Source organism: Dermacentor andersoni, chromosome 2 (assembly GCF_023375885.2).
Source record: "Dermacentor andersoni chromosome 2, qqDerAnde1_hic_scaffold, whole genome shotgun sequence".
NCBI lineage: Eukaryota > Metazoa > Arthropoda > Arachnida > Ixodida > Ixodidae > Dermacentor > Dermacentor andersoni.
This window is the reverse complement of record NC_092815.1, coordinates 138668101-138693976: the sequence shown is the minus strand read 5'-3', so window position 1 is coordinate 138693976 and position 25876 is coordinate 138668101. Positions and strand designations below refer to the sequence as shown.

At 44.3% G+C, this 25876-nt stretch overlaps 1 long non-coding RNA gene across 1 annotated transcript; it reads left to right on the top strand.

Annotated features, from left to right (window-relative positions):
- The first annotated feature begins 106 nt into the window (after window positions 1-106).
- On the top strand, window positions 107-25019 carry LOC129387463 (uncharacterized). The gene is made up of 3 exons (XR_008614670.2): window positions 107-261; window positions 2712-2817; window positions 24805-25019. It is a non-coding gene; the product is annotated as an uncharacterized lncRNA (long non-coding RNA).
- Window positions 25020-25876: the final 857 nt, after the last annotated feature.

The window sequence follows — 25876 nt, the reverse complement described above, 5'->3', positions numbered from 1 at the left end:
TTGGTAATAAATATTACAATTCATGTTAATGTAAGCGTGTATTTGAATGCTTGTACTTTTATGAATGCGCAATTGCGCTGTTCACTCCTTGGCGCATTCCCCGGATCCTTGCGCGCTGTTTGCTTGACAGCATCCTGCGTTTCCGGCTCTCTTTGCGTACTTTTCTGCAACTTTGGAATATTCCTGCGTGTTGCTCGCTTTTATGAGCTTCTTGTTTCCTCGGAGATCACCATGACCGCTTCTGACTCAGCCACATCAAAGGTGAGTGAGTGTTCGGAATTCCCCTTGTTCGTCCATTGCGACGCGGTGAACAAAAGCGCGAAAGTGCGCACAGCTCCTGTGCATGTCTTCCGCGCGCCTATTTGCTCGTTTTCGTTCCTCGTGCTACCACTCCGTTGCGAGAATCGGTTGTACCGCAGTAGATTTGTGGTATTGAACATGAAGTTTTGTCCTGGTTTAACTCCACAGTGCGCTTCTGCCGGCGTAAAGCAGCAATGTGGTGCCAGCTAAAACAGGGCGTATTGTATGCCACGATTTTTGGTGCGGTATTCGAGTACCGATTGAGTGAGCCTTAATAATGGACGCAAGAACAGTGCTACGTGAAATTATGCAAACTTTACAGGAATGAAAAATATTTCGTTCGTGTTGCGCCGTCTTATACATGGCGTGTGAGCGGGCTTGTTGCAGCGAGGGGCGGTGGGATCGGCGAAAATGTATTCTGCTGCGCTGTTAGTTTCAGACCGCGTTGCTGCAAGGCCGCTGACACGCCGTGCGGTTGACGCTCGCGTGATCAGAAAACATATAGCAGGCCATGGCGCGATAATAATGAAGAATTTCAAGGGTGTACATGCGTTTCTATATGGTAGGTGAGATAAAATCGGGGTGGTGCCGCCGAATGGTGCAAATCATCGAGTTATGCGCCTTGCAAACCGCGTGTGTTTTGTTTTCGACCAGTTCGCGCGCGTTCAACTTCCTGTTTTCTGTGGTCTCCGTTCTGGAGAGCACTTCGCTCAAACGGCTTCGCGTAGGCGCTCTTTGCATTCACGGAAAAGGCAGATTCCATGGCACTCTAGGTTATACTTTAGTGGGATGGAACATGCAAAATAATGTAATCGCGTGAAATTTCAGCGTTTGACATTTCATTAACTGATTGATTTAACAAAGTGCTAAAAGCAGTAACGAACGGGATGCCCGGGCATATCTGCCGTTTCGTCCCATTGTGCTTCCAGACGGCGTGTATGCGTGATCGACAACATGAACGTCAAAAATTATAAAAGTTTTTTTTTGCGACCATAGAAGTAAATACTTATGTCAAAAAGCTGTTTTGAATTCGCACACTATAAAGAGAACAGAGTGAAAGGGAAGCGCGTCCTTGTGAACTAAATGACGCTTTGCCACCAGCTTGGAACAGTGCTTTGTCGGTGGAGCAGTTCTAGAAATAGTTTATTGAGGGTAAGTAAAACTTCAGTAGCAGCAGGTAGAGTGAGCGTAAAAAATGCAGCACTGTGGTTTTATATGATGGAGCTGCCTTTAAGATGTGGCCACAACATTTAAGTAGATGAGGAGAAATAATATTTAAAGTAAGGACAGCAATTAGAAGTAAGTTATTTGCCCACCTCACACTGCCAGTGGAAAGAGCAGCGGCACTTTAATGCTTTCAATCAGCCATTTACATTCGTCCATTTATGTCAGCTTATTGTTGCTTTTGGCGCATTGTGACTTCATATTTTAATACAAACCTCTGTTTTCATATTCAAAATGAGCTGGCAGGCACCTCAGCCACAACGCGAAAGGTGAATTCTTTGGCCATTCATTCTCCAGCGTCATCGTGATCAAATGCAGTGATGCCGTGAAAGTGCATTGCAGGGACCAGAAGAACATTGCTGATGCAACCGCAGGCATTTCCTCGAGTGATCAATTGGTGCACAGTGCCTTTAACATCAGACATGATGGCTTGAAGCACTCAGCTCAGAGACTTTGCAACTGTGCCGGAACTGGGAGTAAATTTCAGTGTCATTTGTGAACAATTTAAGGGTAGAATGTGCCTTTTCAGAGTATATTCCTGATATATGAGGGGCGTTCAGTAACTTAGCGTACACTTTAAGGGTCAATATGAGCGCACGTCTTTGTAGTTCTAGCAGAATAAATGTATTATGTCCTATGTCATACAGCAGTGCACTGCTAAGGGCGTCAAACCGAAAACAGTAGCACCTATTGAGAAAGTTGGCTGAAGAACGAGCAGTGATGCGAGCTTTCTGCATTTAAAGAGCCAAATACTAAAAACATTCATACCGAGCTGGTGTGCAGTACCGGTCACTACATATTGTGGCAAGCGTGGCATGAATCTCCTTGGTATTGTGTCTCTTTAAGATGCAGAAACCGGATCGCTGCTCATAAATTAATTGGAAATTGGGAGGCTGGGGGGGGGGGGGGAGGTGGTAGGGCTCCTCTCTGGATCAGACAGTACATTCCCTCCGCTATACTGGCAATCCTAGCTTAAGGAGAACCAGTAACGCATGTTATCCTATTATTCAGCCAAGCGCATTCATTGTTTTGTATTAAGGGGACACTAATTACACCCTAAATCAATTTACCCCTTTAGACCCTGGTGTCCTATAAAAAGGACATAAAAGAAATTGTTCTATACGGTGACGCAAACAGTTGGCAAGCTCAAAAAATAATTTGAGCTATTTTCCATACATCTCCGCCAGCACAGGCGATACTTTCTTCGTCCTTGTCTACCTAAGAGAGCCCTAGTGGTGAAAAGAAAATGGCGGAAGGCAAGAAAGACGACTGCAGCGGAATCCACGTCCTTTGGTAATATTTTACTCAATACGTTCTGTCTCGGTGGTGCTCGTAATTTTTTGTGGTTTCTGATGTGTTTCGAGGTGTACTTATATCGGGAATTTTCGCTTCTCTTTTGCGTATAGCGCACAGCACGCCATGGTCTGTGTGTCCTAAATATAGGACACCAGGGATCAGTGGTTGTCAAGGCTTATGCATGAGTTGAATATAGAGTGAGGGTGCTGTTGCTTGTGACATCTTTCGATTTCTTCTTTTCTCATTCTAGATGCGATAACCGCTGTATTCAATGGCAAGGGGACTCCTATAAGGAAACGTCTGTGTACCAAGTACCCAAATATGTTTGCTGCGCCATGGGTAATGTGTGTGTTGGAGGTAGAAGGCAATGAAAATAAGGATACACAGTTTGTATTTGCAGACTTGCGGAGTAGTAAGTGCTGCTCAGTGGGGGAAGACTTAGCCCTCTATGACGAAAATACATCCGACAAAGCGACTATCAAGTAGATCGATGCCATTCAAGTGCAATGATGAAGGATGTGTGCGTGTTGGATGTAGAATACGATGAGGATGAAGAAAAGGATATAGAGTTTGCTTTTGCTGGCTTGGGGAGCAGTTTTGCTGCATAGTACCCGGAGAATTCGCCACCTATAACGAAAGTACGTCCGGCTAAGTGACTATCAAGTAGATGGAGGCCATTCAAGTGCAATGATGAGCTTGTATAACGAACACAAAGAATGTTTTTTAAGGCATTTCCCCCAAACAACCACTGTCAAATTTCCATCATGCAAGTTTTTTTAAAATTTAAGTGTTGATGCGTCTGAGAAGAATATGGAACTTTGAAATACATTATATTGCTCTTTACAACTACTAAGCCCTGGTGTCCTATATATAGGACATGACGCCATATCTTATACTGATGGAGTACTCCGAATATAATAAATATTTTGGTGTTTCTTAGGCGGTAGTAAATCCAGACAAAACAATGAAAAAAATCTGCATGTTAACAAAATGCCAGGGCTGAAAGGGTGAAACTAAATATGCATCGTTTTAAATATATACTACTGGTAATTTCTTGTTAGTAGGTTGATTATTAGAGAAAATAAAGCTTAACGTTAAATTGTATGAGCATCTCCCCGAAATTTCTGTGCTGATACGTCATTGTCACATCATGGATTTAAAGTATTTCGAAACACATGAGCTGTTCAGTGGATATTATAACGCTGCGGGCACCAGAACGACCAGTCTTATTGCCCTTTTAAAGTACGTACTTTGCAGTTTTAATCTTAGCACTGACAATTGCCGTGGGCAATGCTATGATGGCACTGCACATATGAGAGGGCAGCATGGTGGGCTGCAAGCCCTCGTACAACAGGAGGAGCCGCGAGCACTGCACATAGTACACTGTCTTGCGCACATACTTAACCTGGTGCTGCAGGACATGAGTCAGAAGGTGGAAATGTGTTGCAATTTCTTGGGCATATCAGAAATTGTAAACGTCGTTACGTGCTCCCCAAGGGACCTAGATGTGCTCCAGTCATTTCAGAAAGAAGATGAGAGCGTAAATTTGCGGAAGTTTTGTCCCACGAAGTGGACGCTAAGGGCCATTGCTCTGCAGTCGATTGTTTAGAACTATAGCCACCTGCTCTCGTTTGTTCATGGCCTATCGCATCAGAAGAGCGGAACGGTGCCAGAGCCGAAGCCAATGAATTTTTGAAAGCGCTGTCGAAATTAAACGCACACTTTATCCTCAACCTCCTGGCACTCGTGGTTTCGCGATGCAGAGATCAACTCTGCGTAGAAACACATTATGGATTGAGCGGCAGCCTTTGTATGAAAGTACAGTATGTTTATCGCAGCATAATGCGCCAGCTTTATTCAAGCTGTCACAGTCCTTGACTTTAATTCATCCCTTCCTATAAAATGCGCATTTTTATGTATATTTCTATATTCGCAAGCATGACGTGTAGTCTCTGCTGGTATTATTTGTAAAGGTAAATTCACTTTTGATGTTTCGAGTAAAGAGTTGATTTGGTTGTTCGGGAAGGCTTCGAAGTCTTAAAAGAGAATGTGTATGGAAGAAACACCTAGTCTTATCAGGTGGCCTTTTATTTCATCCCGCAGAGAGAATTGGAATAGGAGAGGTTCGGATAGCTGCCGCTGCAAATCGGAATCCCTGATGGTGACCTGAGTTGAAAGCTCATGGTGTTGTCATCCTTCACCTTTGTTGGCGCGAGGCAAATATTTGTAGCAACGGCAATTTTAGGGTGCACTGTTCTTTCAACATTTAGCCAACTGTGGTGATTCAGTCGATTTGTCCAAAACCGTACTAAGGGAGACATGATGCCCCCTGACCCCATCACAAATCTCCGGGAGCGAGGGGGAGAGGTTCAAGCCTTCTAGCCCCCTCCGCGTAGTCGATACCAAGGACGCAAACACGTATATTCTGTCAGCTTCTGCATCATTTGTGTTCCATAATTTCAGAGCAAATATGTTAGTGCAAAACAGTATCGCTGTATTCAATTGTCCAGTGATATACAACATTATTACATCGTACCCATGATGCGCCTTTAATTTCTAACATGTTAGCTTTTCAATAATCTCTCATAAGCCTCTCACACCTCGACCTACCACTATGAACGTGTGCATTTCTGCAGTCTGCCATATGTTCTTAAATTTAGGAGAATACCATGCAGGCGCTTTCTGCTCAACATCCTCCATACGTTTCGTAATAAAGTAATGATGCGTGTCATTGGATAATGATCTCTCAATGAAAACATCACAGCCGGGATCATATGCTTGATGGTTGCTTGTGAAAGCTCTCCCGAGAAACATTTGCAGTCGTCAATTTTATTCATCTTCTGCGAGTTCTCTAGATAATTTACAAATCGTCTCACACAAGTGCTTCTAATGAGATTGTCCTTCTGTGAAATAAGATAACGTCAACATTGACGACAAGAGAATTGTGCGATTGCCGTCTACATTAGTTTACTTGGCATGCACGTGTTACCTACGAGACTGCTTCAGCTTCCGGGCGTAGCTAGCGCACATAGCTAAATTAGTGCTTGGAAAAGTACATGAATACAGTAATAATGTAACTGCCATTACTTTCTCAGCAGCTTTAAACACGTACCTTTAACAAAAATAGTCAAAGCGACAGCTTTTTACAAAAGACGTCGCAAACGAGCTTAAACAATTCAGCTGCGCCCATGTGCGCTGACAGCTAAAATTAACGTCGCCTACGTTGCCTATAAAAGGGCAGTTAGGAAAGCGTGAATATCCGGAGTACCACAAGTTTAACTGCCCTTTTCTAAGCTCCTTGGTGACACGACAACACACACTTGCTCAAGCCTAAAATGCGTGGAGCTTAAAAAATTCAGCTACGACCGCGCGAGATGGCTGTGCACACACATTAACGTCGCCTATACGTCAATAAAAAAGCGTTTATGTAAGCGTAAACATCGGAGTACGACAACTTTAACTGCCCTTTTCCAAGCTGCTTGGTGACGCGACAACAAACACACTCGTGCTCAAGCATAAAATACGCGTAACTGCAACGTTTAGAATGTAAGCTGGCACTTACCAGAAATGAAATGAACGCCGCGCACTGTGCAGTTTGGAGAATTTTTGTCGACGTCAGCGCGAATGCGGCGGAACCACTCGGCACGACGCCTTTCCGACAATTCTTGCGTCCTGCTGCGTTGGTTGTAGGTGACTGAAGGCACCCCATAGAACCTAACCTCGTTTGTGTTCTCGCTGTTTTTTCGCCACGACCTATTGCTGCATCCATAAACCGCGCAAATTACCACGCTTGCTGCGACTCACTGCTACTGCACTACAGGTCAGCTGCTTCTCCGCGGACTGACGAGCTTCGCAAAGAGGCCAAAATCGTGGCGCACCGAAAGAGCGGAAACAGCTCGCGCCCTTTCCATCAGCCCGTGTGCCACAGCCTGGGCGTGTCGTCAGTGAATACAGCACCTCTCTCTCTCTCTCTCTCTCTCTCTCTCTCTCTCTCTCTATATATATATATATATATATATATATATATATATATATATATATATATATATATATATATATATATATATACACATTGACACGTGTAGTGACGTATGAAGAACACAGCAGCACAACTGTGAAAGACGAAACTAACTTTTCTTGGGCGAACCTGTGCCCACAAAAACAGGCTACACTTAAAGAACGGCGACAACGGCGAACACCGTCGGCGATCGTCAAAATCTGATCAGCGGGTCAAGCGCGTCAGCTTTTATACAGCAGTCGTTGAATGTTCCAGACTAATCGCTGGGACCCGCGTGTCTTCCACAAAGCTCTACACCATTCGCGTCACCTGATGAAATCAGATAACGCAAGGTTCGGCGACAACAGACAGTGGATAGAAGCATCGACATTCCAGAAACTTCCGATACATGCAGGCGCGTCCCGCGCTGTGCGAAAACATAGGCAAGTGCACTGTCAGTATATATATATATATATATATATATATATATATATATATATATATATATATATATATATATATATATATATATATATATATATATAAATAAATAAATATACACACACACATGCAGTTTCAGAAGAGGGCAATTAAACAAGCCTACAAGCAGTGACCAAGAACCGATGATTGTGATTGGACGCATCCTGCACTCCCATCGGCGTCCAGTGTAAGTGGCCAGTACCCTAATTGTGTGTTAGGAAACTGCATAGCCTCCATGTTAAATGGACATACAGCCAAATAGTAACTCGACGTGGACTGTTTAAATACCATTCCAGAAACCTGAAAATGCTTGTTTCGTGCCAAGAAAAGAGTTAGTTTAGGATAAAATTGCATCTGAAGGGTCCGAATGGCCTTTTTCAAAATTCGAATCTCCTGCCCCCCAACCAGGGGAGTGGTGACGCTGCATACGTCATCACCGCCGTTTGCTGCCGTCGGTGAGTAAAGCGGCGCCGGACAGAAGGTGGCACCGAGCCAAGACAGAGCGGTGTGTTCGCCGCTGCAGCTGCGTTTCGGTCAAGTGGTGTAGACCTTTCGAGCATCCCGCAAAAATCATATGGAAGTTGAATTCTATGCTACTTGGAGTTTGTGCGAGTTTCACTGAGCCAGCAAAACCTGCGCAGTACCACGCGCTAACGAAACTAATGAAACGCGAAAGCGTGGACAGTGCAGAGTCGAGTGAGAACGAAACATTTTGACCACCCGCGTCAAAGAAAATTTCAATGAGTTCATTTTTCTAAAAATGAAATAAAACTGAAGAAGCAGCATTTTATTTAATCTCGGAATACAATACAAGGATGTTTTTGCAACGAGTGATTGAGTACCAGTGACCGAATTTAACTGAGGAGTGCTTTCGTCATTGGGCAAGTACTTGAATGTTCCGGGAGGGCCTCTAATCATGTCCTGCATTTACCTTAATTTCTCAATTATTAAGGATCTGTTCGCGATAATCACTTTAGCTTCACTTTAGCTTCACTTAATATTTGGCTTTTGTGTCCCTCTAAATATGGTCAAGATGGCGAAGAAAGCAAAATTCATGTCTGGGGTTCTACATGCAAAAACCACGATTTCGTCATGAGGCACACGCCATAGTAAGGGACTCCGGATTTATTTTGGCCACGTGGGGTTCTTTAACGTGTACGCAATGTATGGTACACTTGGCTTTTTTTTTTTTTGCATTTCACCCCCATTGAAATGCGGCTGCCACGGCCGGGATTAGATCCTGCGCACTTGGGATTAGTAGCACAACGCCTCAGCCACTACGCCACCACTGCCGGTGCGGCGGAGGAAGTGGTGAAGCGGTTTGAAAGTGAACATTTCTTTCCTTCATGCTTCGACTTTTCCACTGCTGCTGCAGATACTGTCGCTGTATTGGACGCCATACCTGGAGGTGCCTCAGAGCCTGCATATATAAACACGGTAGGAGCGTCTCCGAGAGGAAAGGCAATGCGAGAAACTCGCTTGGAGCTTTTCACGACGTAGAATATGCTCAGCGCCTTCTGGAGTTCCCTGATCGTCGCAAGAATACCCTCTTCACAGCTATATTTATGCGTGATCCCCGCAAGAGCATTGCAGAAACTGTAGCGCTTGCCTTTCTACTAACGTGTAAGTCCAGAGGGGAGATGAATAGAATGGTAGATAGGAAGAGGGAGAGGAGGCATAGAGTAGATAGAACCGACGCACCCACAAATCGAGTAAAACGAGTGCCTTGGCACTTTTCACTCGAAAGTTCCACAGCACACATTAGGGGAGGGCGGGAGAGGGAAAAGGCGACGTGAGAAGGCGAGGAAACGCTACTGTTTGGGTGCTTCCATGCGCGCGCCCCCGAGAAACCCTAGCTACCACCTAGACACGACAGCAGTTGCGGACCAACTGGATGAATTTAAGTTCAAGGTACAGTATGTTACATTTATGCTATTTCTCAAAAATAAACACCATGTAAATTTCTCAAGCGGGCAACTGACGCACGGCGTGCAGACTCAAAGCTGCATTAAAGCACCATAGCGTCTCAGCGACATCGCAGCATCGGAGAGTTTAGGCAACGCAATTCAGTTCATCACTTCTGTGCCCGCCGTGTTAGCTTTGCGGCTATGCTATTGCTAGAGGTCGCGGGTTCGATCCCGATTGCGGCAACCTCAGTTACACGGGGGCGAAATAAAAAAGAAAACGCTCGTGTACTCGAGTTTAGGTGCTCATTAAATAACTTCAAGGGGTCAAAAGTATTATGCAGTATGCGACTACGGCGTGCCTCATAATTCGATTGTGGTTTTGGCAGGTGCAGTCCCATAATTCAAGCAATGTTTCACACTTCCGCAACGATAAAATCTGCCGTGTGAAGCAATCGCATACTAACCTTCTCGGAGGTTATGAGCAGCCGCGCACAACTATACCTCAAGCAGACACGTCTCTCTGTGTGTAATGTATACTGTATACGGAGACAAACAGCAGTGGTGCACGCAAAGTACTAGCATCAACTCACCATTCTCGTCTCGCACTAAACACTGACGAAATTAAACATCGCAGTCAACATCACCGCTAATTATCGTCAATCAAAGCAAACAGCACAGAAAGCTTCGCTTACTTCGATGCCGACAGTGCGTGGGATCCGCATATTTTTTTGTAAGTAGAGCGTTTCGCTTAGTGGTTACCCCATAGCGCACAATAGAACGAAACAAAAAGTTTGGCCGATATCTACGACATGGTTCTCATATTTTACATGGAGGCCAGGGTCTTATCTGACAAAAATTATCCAAACTGCACAGTGCGCGGCGTTCATTTCATTTCTGGTAAGTGCCAGCTTACATTCTAAACGTTGCAGTTACGCGTATTTTATGCTTGAGCACGAGTGTGTTTGTTGTCGCGTCACCAAGCAGCTTGGAAAAGGGCAGTTAAAGTTGTGGTACTCCGATGTTTACGCTTACATAAACGCTTTCTTATTGACGTATAGGCGACGTTAATGTGTGTGCACAGCCATCTCGCGCGGTCGTAGCTGAATTTTTTAAGCTCCACGCATTTTAGGCTTGAGCAAGTGTGTGTTGTCGTGTCACCAAGGAGCTTAGAAAAGGGCAGTTAAACTTGTGGTACTCCGGATATTCACGCTTTCCTAACTGCCCTTTTATAGGCAACGTAGGCGACGTTAATTTTAGCTGTCAGCGCACATGGGCGCAGCTGAATTGTTTAAGCTCGTTTGCGACGTCTTTTGTAAAAAGCTGTCGCTTTGACTATTTTTGTTAAAGGTACGTGTTTAACGCTGCTGAGAAAGTAATGGCAGTTACATTATTACTGTATTCATGTATTTTTCCAAGCACTAATTCAGCTATGTGCGCTAGCTACGCCCGGAAGCTGAAGCAGTCTCGTAGGTAACACGTGCATGCCAAGTAAACTAATGTAGACGGCAATCGCACAATTCTCTTGTCGTCACTGTTGACGATATCTTATTTCACAGAAGGACAATCTCATTAGAAGCACTTGTGTGAGACCATCTGTAAGTTATCTAGAGAACTCGCAGAAGATGAATAAAATTGACGACTGCAAATGTTTCTCGGGAGAGCTTTCACAAGCAACCATCAAGCATATGATCCCGGCTGTGATGCTTTCATTGAGAGATCATTATCCAATGACACGCATGATTACTTTATTACGAAACGTGTGGAGGATGTTGAGCAGAAAGCGCCTGCATGGTATTCTCCTAAATTTAAGAACATATGGCAGACTGCAGAAATGCCCACTTTCATAGCGGTAGGTCGAGGTGTGAGAGGCTTATGAGAGATTATTGAAAAGCTAACATGTTAGAAATTAAAGGCGCATCATGGGTACGATGTAATAATGTTGTATATCACTGGACAATTGAATACAGCGATACTGTTTTGCACTAACATATTTGCTCTGAAATTGTGGAACACAAATGATGCAGAAGCTGACAGAATATACGTGTTTGCGTCCTTGGTATCGACTACGCGGAGGGGGCTAGAAGGCTTGAACCTCTCCCCCTCGCTCCCGGAGATTTGTGATGGGGTCAGGGGGCATCATGTCTCCCTTAGTACGGTTTTGGACAAATCGGCTGAATCACCACAGTTGGCTAAATGTTGAAAGAACAGTGCACCCTAAAATTGCCGTTGCTACAAATATTTGCCTCGCGCCAACAAAGGTGAAGGATGACAACACCATGAGCTTTCAACTCAGGTCACCATCAGGGATTCCGATTTGCAGCGGCAGCTATCCGAACCTCTCCTATTCCAATTCTCTCTGCGGGATGAAATAAAAGGCCACCTGATAAGACTAGGTGTTTCTTTCATACACATTCTCTTTTAAGACTTCGAAGCCTTCCCGAACAACCAAATCAACTCTTTACTCGAAACATCAAAAGTGAATTTACCTTTACAAATAATACCAGCAGAGACTACACGTCATGCTTGCGAATATAGAAATATACATAAAAATGCGCATTTTATAGGAGGGGATGAATTAAAGTCAAGGACTGTGAAAGCTTGAATAAAGTTGGCGCATTATGCTGTGGTAAACATACTGTACTTTCATACAAAGGCTGCCTCTCAATCAATAATGTGTTTCTACGCAGAGTTGATCTCTGCATCGCGAAACCACGAGTGCCAGGAGGTTGAGGATAAAGTGTGCGTTTAATTTCGACAGCACTTTCAAAAATTCATTGGCTTCGGCTCTGGCACCGTTCCGCTCTTCTGATGCGATAGGCCATGAACAAACGAGAGCAGGTGGCTATAGTTCTAAACAATCGAATGCAGAGCAATGGCCCTTAGCGTCCACTTCGTGGGACAAAACTTCCGCAAATTTACGCTCTCATCTTCTTTCTGAAATGACTGGACCATATCTAGGTCCCTTGGGGAGCACGTAACAACGTTTACAATTTCTGATATGCCCAAGAAATTGCAACACATTTCCACCTTCTGACTCATGTCCTGCAGCACCAGGTTAAGTATGTGCGCAAGACAGTGTACTATGTGCAGTGCTCGCGGCTCCTCCTGTTGTACGAGGGCTTGCAGCCCACCATGCTGCCCTCTCATATATGCAGTGCCATCATAGCATTGCCCACGGCAATTGTCAGTGCTAAGATTAAAAATGCAAAGTACGTACTTTAAAAGGGTAATAAGACTGGTCGTTCTGGTGCCCGCAGCGTTATAATATCCACTGAACAGCTCATGTGTTTCGAAGTGCTTTTGGACAATACGAAAGGAGATTTGTCCTTGGCAGACAAGTCCGCAGTCTCGTCCATGATCATGGCATAGCATTCCGCTACACGAATCTCATTCGTGAGTGAACGGAGAACATCATGAGCCCAGATTTCCAACATTTGGTTTAAAATTTTGTGGGAGAGCCACCTGCACTTGATTTCAGAAACATATTATTACAGTTTTGGATTGTCATTGGCACGAAGTTGCAGAAGCTCTCTTAGATTATTTTGTGCATCATCACGACCACGTACTGCAAATCCCTGGAATGATAAGTACTACCGTGAAGATGCAGCTGGCAGCGCTTTCCTTGCGTCTTTCATTTCGTTTTGCTTCCTAGTTACATAAGCACTTATTACATTCACCCCCTTTTTCACAGCTGCGGTGCCGCTCATGGCCGCATGGTGCAGATTCGAGGCCTTATGACTAAGTCTTATAAGTGATTTCTTCCAGTCAGAAAACCTATCTTGCACAAACTTCAAGTAATAGTCCTTATGCCTGGAACTTGGGTTATTTGAAAGAAAAATGTCCATCACACAAACAGCGCGACAGGTGTCACCAAATAGCTTGTCCACTGAGGCGTCATGCAGAAGCCGCATGCACGCATATTTCCAAGCTGGTTGGTAATGTCGTCCCTGTTGCGCTTTAACGTTAAGGACTGGACCCTCACTGACAATTCGTATGCGCGCAGAGGCAGTGGTTACAATGGCAGATGTCAAGTCTGTGCCGCTAAGGCAAACCTCGGTAGGTTCAGAAGAGGACGCCGAAGGTCCCATGCCAGTTGAAGTGCGTGTTCTTTAGTCATCCTGTTTGGGAGGTCTGTTCTTCTTGATGAGATATCTGTCCGTGGTTTTTCACGGTTTCCTGGAATACAATACAACGAAGGTAAGACCACCAAACAATGGAGTGTCAGAGGCATGTTGTGGTTATAAGAGAAAAAAAATAGAGTGCCGATCAACTCCGTGATGGTGGAAGGCCAGTGAACCTGTAGTTATGCACCTAAATTCTCGCTCTCACCTCGTAGAACCGTTCCCAGTGTCTGGCGCTCGGCCATTCGCTCAAGATGAGTTTAATTTTGTGGAGTTTATTACGGAAGTCGGAGTTCCATTCAATTAGCTGTAAACGATTTTTGTTATATTCGCAACGATGAGGTGTATTATCTGCCTGGATTATTTGTGAAGTCTATAGTTGATGCTTTGAGTAAAGACTTCATTTGGGTGTTCGGGAAGGGTCGGAAGCTTTAGAAGAGAATGTGCATAAAAGACACACCTGCAATTATCAAGTAGCATTTCCTTTGATTCCGCACATAGACTTGGAACAGTAGGTATTCGAAGAGCTGTCGTTGCCAGTCGGAATTCGTGATGGTCAACTGAATTTAAAACTCTTGGCATTGTCATCCTTCTCCTTGGTTGTTGCGAGAAAAATTTATGTAGACGCGGCAATTTAATGCTGTGCTGTTCTTTAAACTTTTTAGGCAACTAGTCGATTTCTCCGAAGCGGTTCGAAAGAAGACAGGTTGCCCCCTGACCCCATCGCTAATCTAGGGGAGGGGGGGGAGGCTCGAGCCTTCCATCCTCCCCTCCTCCGGCAGTCGTCGGTGCCTAGCGCGTAAACAATCATAGTCTGCCACCTTCTTCATCGTTTGCGTACTGTAATTTCAGAGCACATATGCTAGCACAATACAATACCGCTGTATTCAGTTGTATAGTGATATACATCATTATTAACATCGTCTGTAGGATTTGGCTTTATTTTATTTCCTAACACGTTATGTTTCCAACAGAGGGAATAAACTATTATGTTCTCTCTTATGCCGTTCACACCCAGATCTAGCACCGTGAAAATATACATTTCTGGGGCCTGCAATGTATTCCTAAATTTTCGAGAATAGCTTGCCGGCGATTTCCGCTCAACAGCCTTCATTGTTTCTGTAATAAAGTAGTAATGCTTCTTCTTGGATAATGATCTCTGAAGGAAATTACAGCAACACGATCACACACTGGATGGTTGCTTGTGAAAGCTCACCCGAGAAACATTTGCCGTCATCACTTTTTATCAATCCTCTGTAGGTTCTTAACGTAATTTAAAAATCGCCTCACACAAAGGTGCCTAATGAGATTGTCCTTCTGTGAAATAAGAAAAGAAGCCAACGTTGACCACAAGAGAACAAGAGAAACGTGTCATTGCCGCCTACAATATTTTACTTTGAATGCACGTGTTACCCGAGACTGTGTCAGCTTACGGATGTAGTTATCGCACATAGCTAAATTAGTGCTTGGAAATATACATGAACAGAGTAATAATGTTATTGCCTTTACTTTGTGTGCAGATTTAAACACGTATATAGCTTCAACAAAAATTGCTGCACAAACTGCTGCAATGTGGTGAAGTCTAAAGGGAATGGTTCTGTGCCACATAAGGTCCGCTCTGTATATAATAATATTCGTACAGCTGTGGGTTTCCATGATTGAGCAAGCACATTGATAAATAATAAATGTTCAATTTCAGCGTTCAAGGAAATTTTCAGTAACTATTCACAATATGGCAGTGTGGCTTGAGCGGGGTAAGACGCGCAGAAATGGCCGAAACTTGAAATGCTTTTATATTTTTCGTTGATAAGTGGTGTTAATCATGTTACCATATACTACTGTCTTGCTATGCATCTTCACGAATAAACGACCTGCACAATGCTAACGAGTTCATGAGCCAAGTAGTTCTCTTCATGAACGGTTTTCTCTTTCACACTCTTAGAGTATTAGATTGTTTACAAGAAAACATTGCGTTCACTTCAGCTGATAATGTGCTGTTCTCTATGCTGTATGAATTGTCCTACATTCATGCATTTTTATGACTTTGTAGTACCTTGCAGCCAGCATTTCTAGCAAGATACTGGCTCTGGGAGTACAGTGCTAAATAGAAATTAAATCTGTCTTGGAAGGCTCACTCTGCATACGTAATTCCAAATTTGATATTATGGTAAGCAGTGACAATATACAACTATTGTATACGTTGGTGAAAAGCCACTTGATGTTTTAGCAGTTCCTGCTTTCTTTAAATAAATAAGGTTTAGGATATAGCATACTAGCGCATGGTTCTTTGTTGTTGCTTTGTCAGCGCCATGCTAGCGAATCGACCATTACTGTGGTATCAAAACTACACCAAGCAGCCACTGTCCGTAACTATTTTTAGCCCACTATTATTCTACTTATTTGGGGCCCACCAAACAAATGCGTTGTTACGGCGTGTTGGGCGTTGCTTGACTCTAATGCAATCAGGGCTACACATGAAGAAGGTCACCAAATACTTCATTGGCTCACTCAAACAGTACTTGCCGTCCTACAAACAAATACGCTTTTTTTTTTGCTGCAACTAAGGTACCAAATATGAAAGCCACCAGAAGGCTGCATGTTTAAGTGTGCCTGTCCAAAACGTGAATCCCTTCTTGCACGTGTATTTCACCAACATAGGCAATCTTCGGAAGCCAAATTTCTATGAGGCTTCACCTTTCGCATTGTTTACCTGAAAAAATTCATCAGGCTTGGGTGACCTTCAAGGATCAGAACCCAATTTCTAGCGAAGCAGTTTTTATTCAGTAGTTGCAGAAATCATATCAATTTCCGCTAATTAAATCACGTCCTTTAGAATGTTGTCGTATGTACTTTATGACAGGTCCTATAGAAAACTGTTTTACAATGAAAGGAATTATTACATGGCCATTTTACTCCGCCAGAACATTGGTTATAGGGTCCTCTCCTCCCCACTACATTATTGTCCTCTCCTCCCCACCACAAGTTCTATCTCAGTGGCGCTCACAGTTCTGCCGAGGCAGCGGCATATATTCTGAATTCTTCTTAAAACGCACCTACAACTCTCCGGATTGTTCGCACACGCCATCTACTAGAAAGGCGGCATTAGTCCACACACTGTGCACTTCGCCTAGATATCACCCATATTGTACTCCTAAATTTGAACAAATGAAAATAATGTGTCTTGTTTACTTCGTCGAGAACAGTTCTGAAACCTACTACGTAGCTGGTATAACGCTTATATAGGAGAAAAAAATCTTGGTTATAAATATTTGTAGCGTTTCTAATTAGCTCAGAAGCGCAAAAGCTTTATCACACAAAGCACTTAGCATTTTTCCATTTCAACAATGTATAAAGATGGCGTAACGTATTTCAGGACATAGACAAACGTGGCTGACAACGGCTGTATGATACTTTAGAACCACTGCTTTAGGTTTTTTTTTTAAAGCTGTAGTTGATGAACACGCATTTAAAATCGCCCGCAGTTTAGCTGTCACGTTCCACCAATTTTCTCTGAGCTTGATCTAGGTTGCAGTTATAGTTCTGGCAAATGAGCAAACTAAATTCTGCACCACTTGTAAGCCGAACTTATAATGGCCCGTTGCGTTTGGACACGTATTTTTTTGCAAAGGCTACAATTACGTCACGCACATTGAATCTTGCTTGCGCATCACGCAACACCCGCTGCTTACATCCAGCAAACATGAATGTGCCTTGCTTAGTTCACCGATGACGTGGGGAGAAGTCCAAATAAGACATCGAAAAATAGGATGGGCTAAATAATAATTTGCCACGCTAATCATTGGTTACGAATTACTCAAATTTTGCGAAACAGTGCATTTAAGGTGGCTCCCATTTCTACTGAATATAACGTTTCTGTAATGCACACTTCGTTTGGACATTTGGGAAACGTATTTGAAAACGGCTGCGTGACACTTTGTAACACTCGCTGAAAAAAATGTTTTGCCAAGGCTTTATATGACTCACGCGCATGTGACTTCAATAAGAAATTTTTCATAATAGGTAGTGAGCTCTATCTTGGTAAATTAGGTTTTTGTATTCTTGTGGCATTTGTAATACACTCATAACGCTCCGGTGCACTTGCGTATGTAATTTATTCCAAAAGCGCCAATTACCTCCTCACAACTTGAACTTTGCAAACGCATTACTCATGGTCTGCGCTGTACATCTGGACTTGACTGCTGCGGCAGCGCCGTTCAAAAACATTCCAGCCTCTAACGTAATGTTGCTGTTACGGCAGCGTGTTTCGTTTAAACTTGTGCTCCTTGCCTGTGCCACGCCTGTTTTATTTTGACCATGTACTGCACATTCGGTCGACCTACAGTCACGCTTCGAATCGCCTAATTGGTGGTCGGCATTACCAAAATACTGCGATGTTCGTGGCTGACTGCTCATGGTCGCATTCTCGGAAGGATGATGAGAGGACGCCACTTCGCGCACGATTTTCTTTGGCGCCACCCATTTGACCCACTAATTGTGGTTGGCCTACGTTAATTGGCATCGGCGTTCGTACAGCCAGTCACGAATCTAAATCTGCTCAATCTCGCGGACTCATGATAACGAAACTTTAGGCGAACTTGTAGTTAATGAAAATACGGGGTTTTACGTGCCAGGATCACAGTACGATATTAAGGTACACATTAGTGGGGGACATTTCGACCGCCTCGGGCTCTCTAACGTGCACCCGATGCGCAGCACACGGGTGTTTTTGCATATCGCCCCCACAGAAACGCGGCTGCCGTGGCCGGGATTTGATCCTACGTCTTCTAGGCGACCTCGGGGTAAGATCAGTTGCAGGGCTGCTGTTCTGTACAGCAGCTGCTTCCGACGAAATGCGTGTTAATAGCGCCGTGCCGACGTGCGCGCTCTCGTACGTAATATGCGGCTATCTTGTTTTGAATCCCACGTGGCATGTACCACAATTCTGCTTCTTGAGCTCAAGTACTCTGTAGCCGACATTATTTGCTCGAGAAATCAAAATATTTGAATAATTAACAATTTTGAATAACCATTTAAAAGACTTACCTTACGGCACATGTCGCAATTTAGAATTTCTAGCCGATGTCATTGAAGGCCACCCATGCAGAATGATGCCTTGCAGAATGCTTTGATGCCATGCAGAATGAAACATGCTGTATGGTTTAGCTGTCGCCAGATATAAACTGCGATACATGCTCCGTCATCTTACGGACGGGCATTTCTTTGATCTGTGAATTTGGAGAGGTGCACACATATGCATCTACAGCTCGCTCCCATTGTACGATTCCTTGTGCTCGTGTGGGTTTCGCTGGGTGAGGAAATCCTGCCAGGCCAGCAACGCGTTTCCACGCTGTTGTTAACTGCTGCTTCGTCTCTTGTTTGCCTTTTATTTTAGCAGCGCTTCATGGGATGGCCGGTGAAGTGTTACACTCCTGTGGCGATAGCAAATATATAGCGCGATGCGGACAGGAACTGCAATTTTAAGGTTGTTGCAAACGTTTAGCATAGCGCTACATCGTTCTATACCTGAATGCAGCTTTTTGCGCACAATACGAGGACAAAGAAGAGGCTGAGACACAAGTGCGGACAAACAACAGTGCGTTATTTTGAGGAAAGTGACCACATACATATATAGCAGAATCTGTGACACATCACGTGTGAGCTGACCGCAATAACTTACCGTCTCTACGCAAGAAGGATAGCTCGTTGCTGGAAAGGCCGATAGACGGTTTTGACGCCACATGTGTCATCACACCTGTCAATCAATTCCACTTCAATGATTTTTCGGGTTAACTGATTACGATTTTTGCTTACAATTCCGCATGCGCTATATCCTCTTTACAGGTGACCGTATTTGTGACGTCTGCCTGATTACGCACACAATTTCTACAGTGGGCATCCAAAAAAACCCCTCTCATTTCTGTCACATTGTAGCGATGCTGCCGTATACTATAGCCTGTCATTAAGACATCGTCCGCTCTGATCAACATAATTGGACCCAAGTGAGAGGCGGATTTTTGGATGCCCACTGTAGAAATTGTGTGCGTAATGAGGCAGACGCCACAAATACGGTCACGTGTGAACCGGTATTTAGTGCATGCTCAATTGTCAGCAAAAATCGCAATCAGTTAACCCGAGAAATCATCGAAGCGGAATTGATTGATACCCGCCGTGGCTGCTTACTGAATGTGGTGTTAGGCTGCTAAGTACGATGTCACTGGATTGAATCATGGCCACAGCGGCTGCATTTCGATGGGGGCGAAATGCGAAAACACCCGTGTACTTGCATTTAGGTGCACGTTAAGGAACCCCAGGTGGTCCAAACTTCCGGCGTCCCCCATTACGGCGTGCCTCATAATCAGATCGTGGTCTTGGCATGTAAAACCCCATAATTTACTTTTTCTTTTAATTGACTGACAGGTGTGGTGACACCTATGCACATGTCAAAAGCGTCTATCGCCCTTTCCAGCAAGGAGCTATCCTTCTTGCGTAGGGATGGGAATTTTTTGCGGGTGGCGCACACGCGATGTGTCACAGATTCTGCTGTAGACGTGGTCACTTTCTTCAAGATAAACCACTGTTGGGAGTGTGCGCGCGTGTGTCACAGCCTCGTGTTTGTCCTCGTCTTTTGAGCAAACACTTGTATTCATGTCCTACCAAAACGCCCAGTCACCTTAGCGTTCTATACCGTTGCCGAGACGGTCTATGGCGCAAGCCCGGTCGGTGCATGCTCACTAAGCTGCGCCAGCTGCATGCGTGGCGTGGTTTAGATAATGCACGTAAACCAGCTCGTAGCTGGCGGAAACGGTAGCGCAGTGGTCGAGTGGCATATGGTGAATGTTTCTCCAATCAGTGTTCCGGTGGGTACTTGTGAGGTATCTGAATAATTAAATTAAGGTATCTGTGCCTACTCGCACGTAGCGTCAAGCGTTGAGAAATATCAGAGGCTTGTAGCGTTGCATCAGCAACCTCAAGCGCTGGTAAACAGAACGATGCGTGAGGGAGCTGTTCCCTGTGATGTTCCGATAACGATAGGCCACTCTTATCGGGAGATTATTAGCAAAGCCGAAAAGGTCATTTCTTAATACTCTTCTGTCATAGGCATGCGGAAAGGTAATTTACAAGTGTCTGCATTTCATTAGGCAATATATTTGTGTTGACTCGATGTCATTGTTTTGTTGCGAAGCGGATTATGTGTTCCGATATAAACGATGCTTCATTTTTAGCTGCACCAGGTTTATAATAATTGCTTGTGGCAGGTAGCACGTTCTAAATCCTTCCAAGTAATTGGAGATAAATCTTATAGTGTCTAACGAAGTGCATTGCAGTTTAAAGTAGTTTGTGCTTCAGTGCATCAAACAGCGTTTCCTTAAAAATTAAATTAAACAGTGCATTGTCACCGCAAGTTTGACAGCGTCTATCTTGAAACCAGTGCCATCCTCAGAATTCGTTCCAAGTCGATATGCTTTGCATATCACTACCTACAATACGTAGATTAATATATGGGCAGTAAAGTAATTGATAAAAAGTTAATTAGCATAATTATGTCAATGATTCAATTAAGCATTTTTAATTTTCGCAAGAGTATTACGCCGCCTCAGTGAGTATTTTAGTACAAGGGTTAGGATTGTGCTACCTGTGCCACAGACAATTTAAAAATTTGGTTAAGTTAAGAAAGTGCCATGTAGAATGACAACACAAACTCAGTGGTGGGATTGCTGCTACGATTGCTCAAATCTGCTACATTCCGTTAAAGCTTCTCCAGAATGAGCCGCGCCGCGCAATCTCTGAGGCCACGGCGAAGGTGAGTTATGGTCGGCGCCAGGTGGCACTCGCTACCAGCTAATGCGAAGAGTGTCTTGACATCTGCCATTCATAAGGCTTAATGATCTTAAGAGTCACTGAGCTAATCTAATCCAGTACCACGTGCCAGTACGTGCGCTCGCATTATGAAGGAAGGAACTTCCATGTCGCGCATACCTGTATGACCGCTCTGCCTTAAGGTCTGTGTGCCATAATAACGCGTTGTGCGTAGTTTAGGATGAAATTCCATCAGGGCTAGTAGTACGTGCTCTTTCCATTATGCGTTGGTGGTGCGTCATGCATTCGTACTCACTACTGGTGACGTGGCCTTGGTGGGAGAGGTCATCGTCAACCGACGACGCGCACTTCGCGCACTTCGCGCGTTTGGCACGGCAGCTCTGTCATGGTGCACTCAGCAAACTGAAACGTACTCCCTCGCTTGTTATCAGCTGCTTTGCTGTGTTGTATTTATCTGTGTGTGCTCATAACGCAGCGGACTTCTAGCTCAACCATTTTACTAACTGCAGTACTTTAGTACGAAAGCGAATTTGCTTGAGACCCGCCGTGGTTGCTCAGTGGCTATGGTGTTGGGCTGCTGAGCACGAGGTCGCGAGATCGAATCCCGGCCACGGCGGCCGCATTTCGATGGGGGCGAAATGCGAAAACACCCGTGTACTTAGATTTAGGTGCACGTTAAAGAACCCCGGGTGGTCGAAATTTCCGGAGTCCTCCACTACGGCGTGCCTCATAATCAGAAAGTGCTTTTGGCACGTAAAACCCCATAATTTAATTTTCTTTAATTTGCTTGATTGGCTATTAGCATTCCACGCGGTTGTATTGCCGTGAGTTTGTTTGTGCCTTTATGTGTCTCGCTTTACCGCTCCGGAACAGCGCTATTTTTTCGAGTGCGCTGGTTTACTCAGTGTGGCCGCGGATGGCAGTAATTTGTTTGTGAGTGGTTGCGTGCGTCGGTTATCTTTATCGAGAAGAATAGCAATGGTGCGCGCCGGTACTCTGGAACCATTCTGATGCATAGGAAGTGTCCGGCCGATAACCATCTAAATTATTATTGACTGGTAGAACATCAGTTTCAAAAATTAGATTATGGGGTTTTACGTGCCAAAACCGCTTTCTGATTATGAGGCACGCCGTAGTGGGGGACTCCAGAAATTTGGACCACCTGGGGTTCTTTAACGTGCACCTAAATCTAAGTACACGGGTGTTTTCGTATTTCGCCCCCATCGAAATGCGGCCGCCGTGGCCGGGATTCGATCCCGCGACCTCGTGCTCAGCAGCCCAACACCATAGCCACTGAGCAACCACGGCGGGTTCCTCAGTTTCAAAGCTCTCGACCATTACCACCAGTGCTCATAGAAAGGAGCTTAATAACGTGACGGTTTGAAGCAGTGATATGACTGGCCCATTGTGCATGTCCACGTTCTGTCTCGATTGTGTGTGCTGTTACCGGCAAGCTAAATCTACCGCGATGTAGGTTGAGCTTACCATTGAGGTGAATATGCGAGAAAGTAAATACGTCATTGCGGCCTCCATAATGAAGTACAAAAAAGATCATGACAAAAATACATATGCCGCACATACAGGACACACTTATCAATTTAATTATTTAAAGACGCGAACAACATAAGTACACACAACAGGACGTTCCATCCGTGTGTTCTCTGAAGTCCAACTTCATTATCGAGGCCGCAATGACTTATCTACATTCTCCTGGCATCGTCGCCTCAATGGTAAACTCAAGATACTTAGCCGTATAGATTTAGCTTGCCAGTAACAGTACACTCAATTAAATTGAGACTAAACGAGGACATGCGCAAGGGGCCTGTCATATCACTGCCTAAAACCTTTCCATTATTATGATGCATTGGTAGGAATGGGCAAGATCTTTGTAGCTGATTTTGTAGCAGTCAACCACAATTTTGAATGGTTATCGGCTGGACATTATTCCTACGCATCAAAAGTGGTTCCAGAGTACCGGCGCGCACCATTGATATTCTTCTCGGTGAAGATAACCGATGCACGCGACCACTCACGAACAAATTACTACCATCCACGGCCACACTGAGTAAACCAGCGCACCCGAAAAAATACTGCGCGTCCGGAGCGGTAAAGCGAGTCACATAAAGGTACAAAGAGACTTAAGGCAATACAGCCATGTGGAATGCTAATAGCCAATTGAGCAATTCCACTTTCGTACTAAAGTAGTTCAGTTAGTAAAATGGCCGAGCTACAAGTCCGCTGTGTTATGAGTACACACAGATAGATGCAACACAGCAAAGTAGCTGATTACAAGCCAGGAAGTTTCAGTTTATTGAGTGCACCGTGATACAACTGCCGTGCCGAACGTGCGATGTGTGCGTCCTCGGTTAACGAACACCTCTCCCACCAAGGCCGCGTCGCCAGTACGAAGTATGAATGCGTAACGCACTCCCAACGAATAATGAACCGAGCACGCACAACCGGTTACTATGGCGCCCATAGCTTAATGGCAGAGCGCTCACATGCGCGATATGGAGGTTTTTGAAAACGCGTGAAGGTCATGCTGTAAAATGGTTTTCCGGCGTGGTATACGTATGCCGTGCGCAAACTTTGGCTACGTTTACCTGAACAAAGATGCATTTTAAAAAAGTGCATCAAGCAGCATGTGTATGATGCGAAAACAAAAAATGTCGCTGGCGACGTACTTGCGGAGGGCGTGGCAGGCACTAACCATGATATTGGCCTTGGATATAGCTTTCGTTATCGCCAAGAATCTGAATTTCACGTCAGTATCCTAGGTGCTTCCTACAAATGAGTGGGAGCTCTTATCAGTCACATGCTATCAAATCTCTTTATAACCACGTTGAAGGGGAGCCGAAATTCATTACATTCATTACTGCCGTTCACTGCGTTGTATGCGTAATGAAATGCACAAATTTCAACTTGCAAAGAAGACGGCCTTGCGGCCAGTAGAAACTTTACACCACCAAGTGCGCTGAACAGAAAGCAGCAAAAGAAATTTCGGCGTCCTCAACACACAACTTCTTAGCATCTGACACGATTGCTTTTAAAATAGCTGCCTTCTGTTCCAATGTGATGGTCTTTCGTTTCCGTTTTCAATTGGCTTGTCTCTAGCATCGCGAAATGGCGGCGCGGTTGAATAGGTTGCACACTGCGACGCCAACAACATTTGTCGCGTTCGAGCAGCACGGGCCACACAAGGAGGCGTGGTTTCTGAGATTGAATCGGTACAGTCTCTGAGGCCACGCCTAGCTGCAGTGGCCTGCGCGGTGCCGTAGTTGGAGAAATTGCGATGGCGATACTATCAGCCTCTGCTTATGCGCAGCTACGCGCAGGTAAGAAGGAACAGTGTTCGATGGTGCATTCAACGCAATTACCTAAAAATCTTGGAACCGAATGTGTGCCGAACCCCGCGGAATGCGATTGAGTCTGCAAAGGTCGGGCATTTCTTGCTTGAGAGACAAATAAAGTATTTCGGGAACAAATCAAGTTCGGCAAATCTATTGGCAGGATAATTTTACTTCGTTGAAAGAAGGTTTTAAAACGTGCATATCTACGGAGATTTCACTTTGTTACATCCAATAATCGTTATGTTCCGTTTAGTTATAACGAAGTTTGATTGTAACATGTGTTGATATCTTGTCTTATCTTTTAATTACAGGTGACAAATCTGAGTTCAAGCAACATAAGGAACAAGCTACATTGTCTGTAGGTGCATCAGCCTGTGGAACTGTCTAAGCCAGCTCCCTGAATAATGAAGTGACCAATCTGTGATAACATAATCAGAAAGAAAATCTCTAGAAGGTGGATTAGAAATATTTCGCTTATGTAGTGGTCTTATTGATTTTATTTATTAAAAATTCTTTGAAACCTTTGGCCACTTCAGCGCTTCATTTGTGTGACTAATCACTCTTTATGTTAAGCGTGGCTTTAACATGCGTTGTCGCTTTAGTGGCCTTGCCAATATTTCATTGGTGTTATGGTGGGTTGTAAGAAATAGGCCATAGGCATTGGTTCTGTCGGTGCAGCCAAACTTTTCAATATTGCGAGGATTAGGAACATTCCCATTGATTTGCCCATGTAGCCGGTCAGGAGCCACTCAATTCCTTTAATTAATGCTATAGTGGAAGGGTGTATTGTGTTCGTAAATTCATGTTTGTGCCAAGCATCCATAGAAGAAAAACTTCTGTGATAGTGTTGCTGGAGTGCTTGATATTATTCCACCCGCAAATCTCGAACAATGTTGACAAGGTAAGGAAAATTACCTTGGGTGTTGCCAGAACATCGCATACGTGCAGTGTATACCGTTTATAGCCAGATCACTGAATCTGAGCATCATTTCGTTGGACAGTTGATTTGGAAGGAAACAGACACTGGATTGCAATGTTATGACTAAATCTTAGAGTCAGGAGACTACTTAAAATGTCGCCTTTGTGCTAGTGCTTCCCCTGGCAATGGTGTTCCCACGGTAATATGACAGGTTGTTGGTCTTGGTGTCGTTTTTGCAACTACTCCCTATCCCAACGAGCAAGTGGTACCTTTCGATACAATTTTAAGGTGCTGATGCTTGAAATTAATGTTATAATATTCCTGACTAGAAGTTCCGCCACTTTTTGAAGATTTTGAATGGTTTGTACGTTCGTTAGCTTGGGGCCTTAAACGACCTGTCACTCAACAAATTGCTTTAATAAATTGTAGGGCTACGTTACACAAGTATTGACTCGAAGGTATCG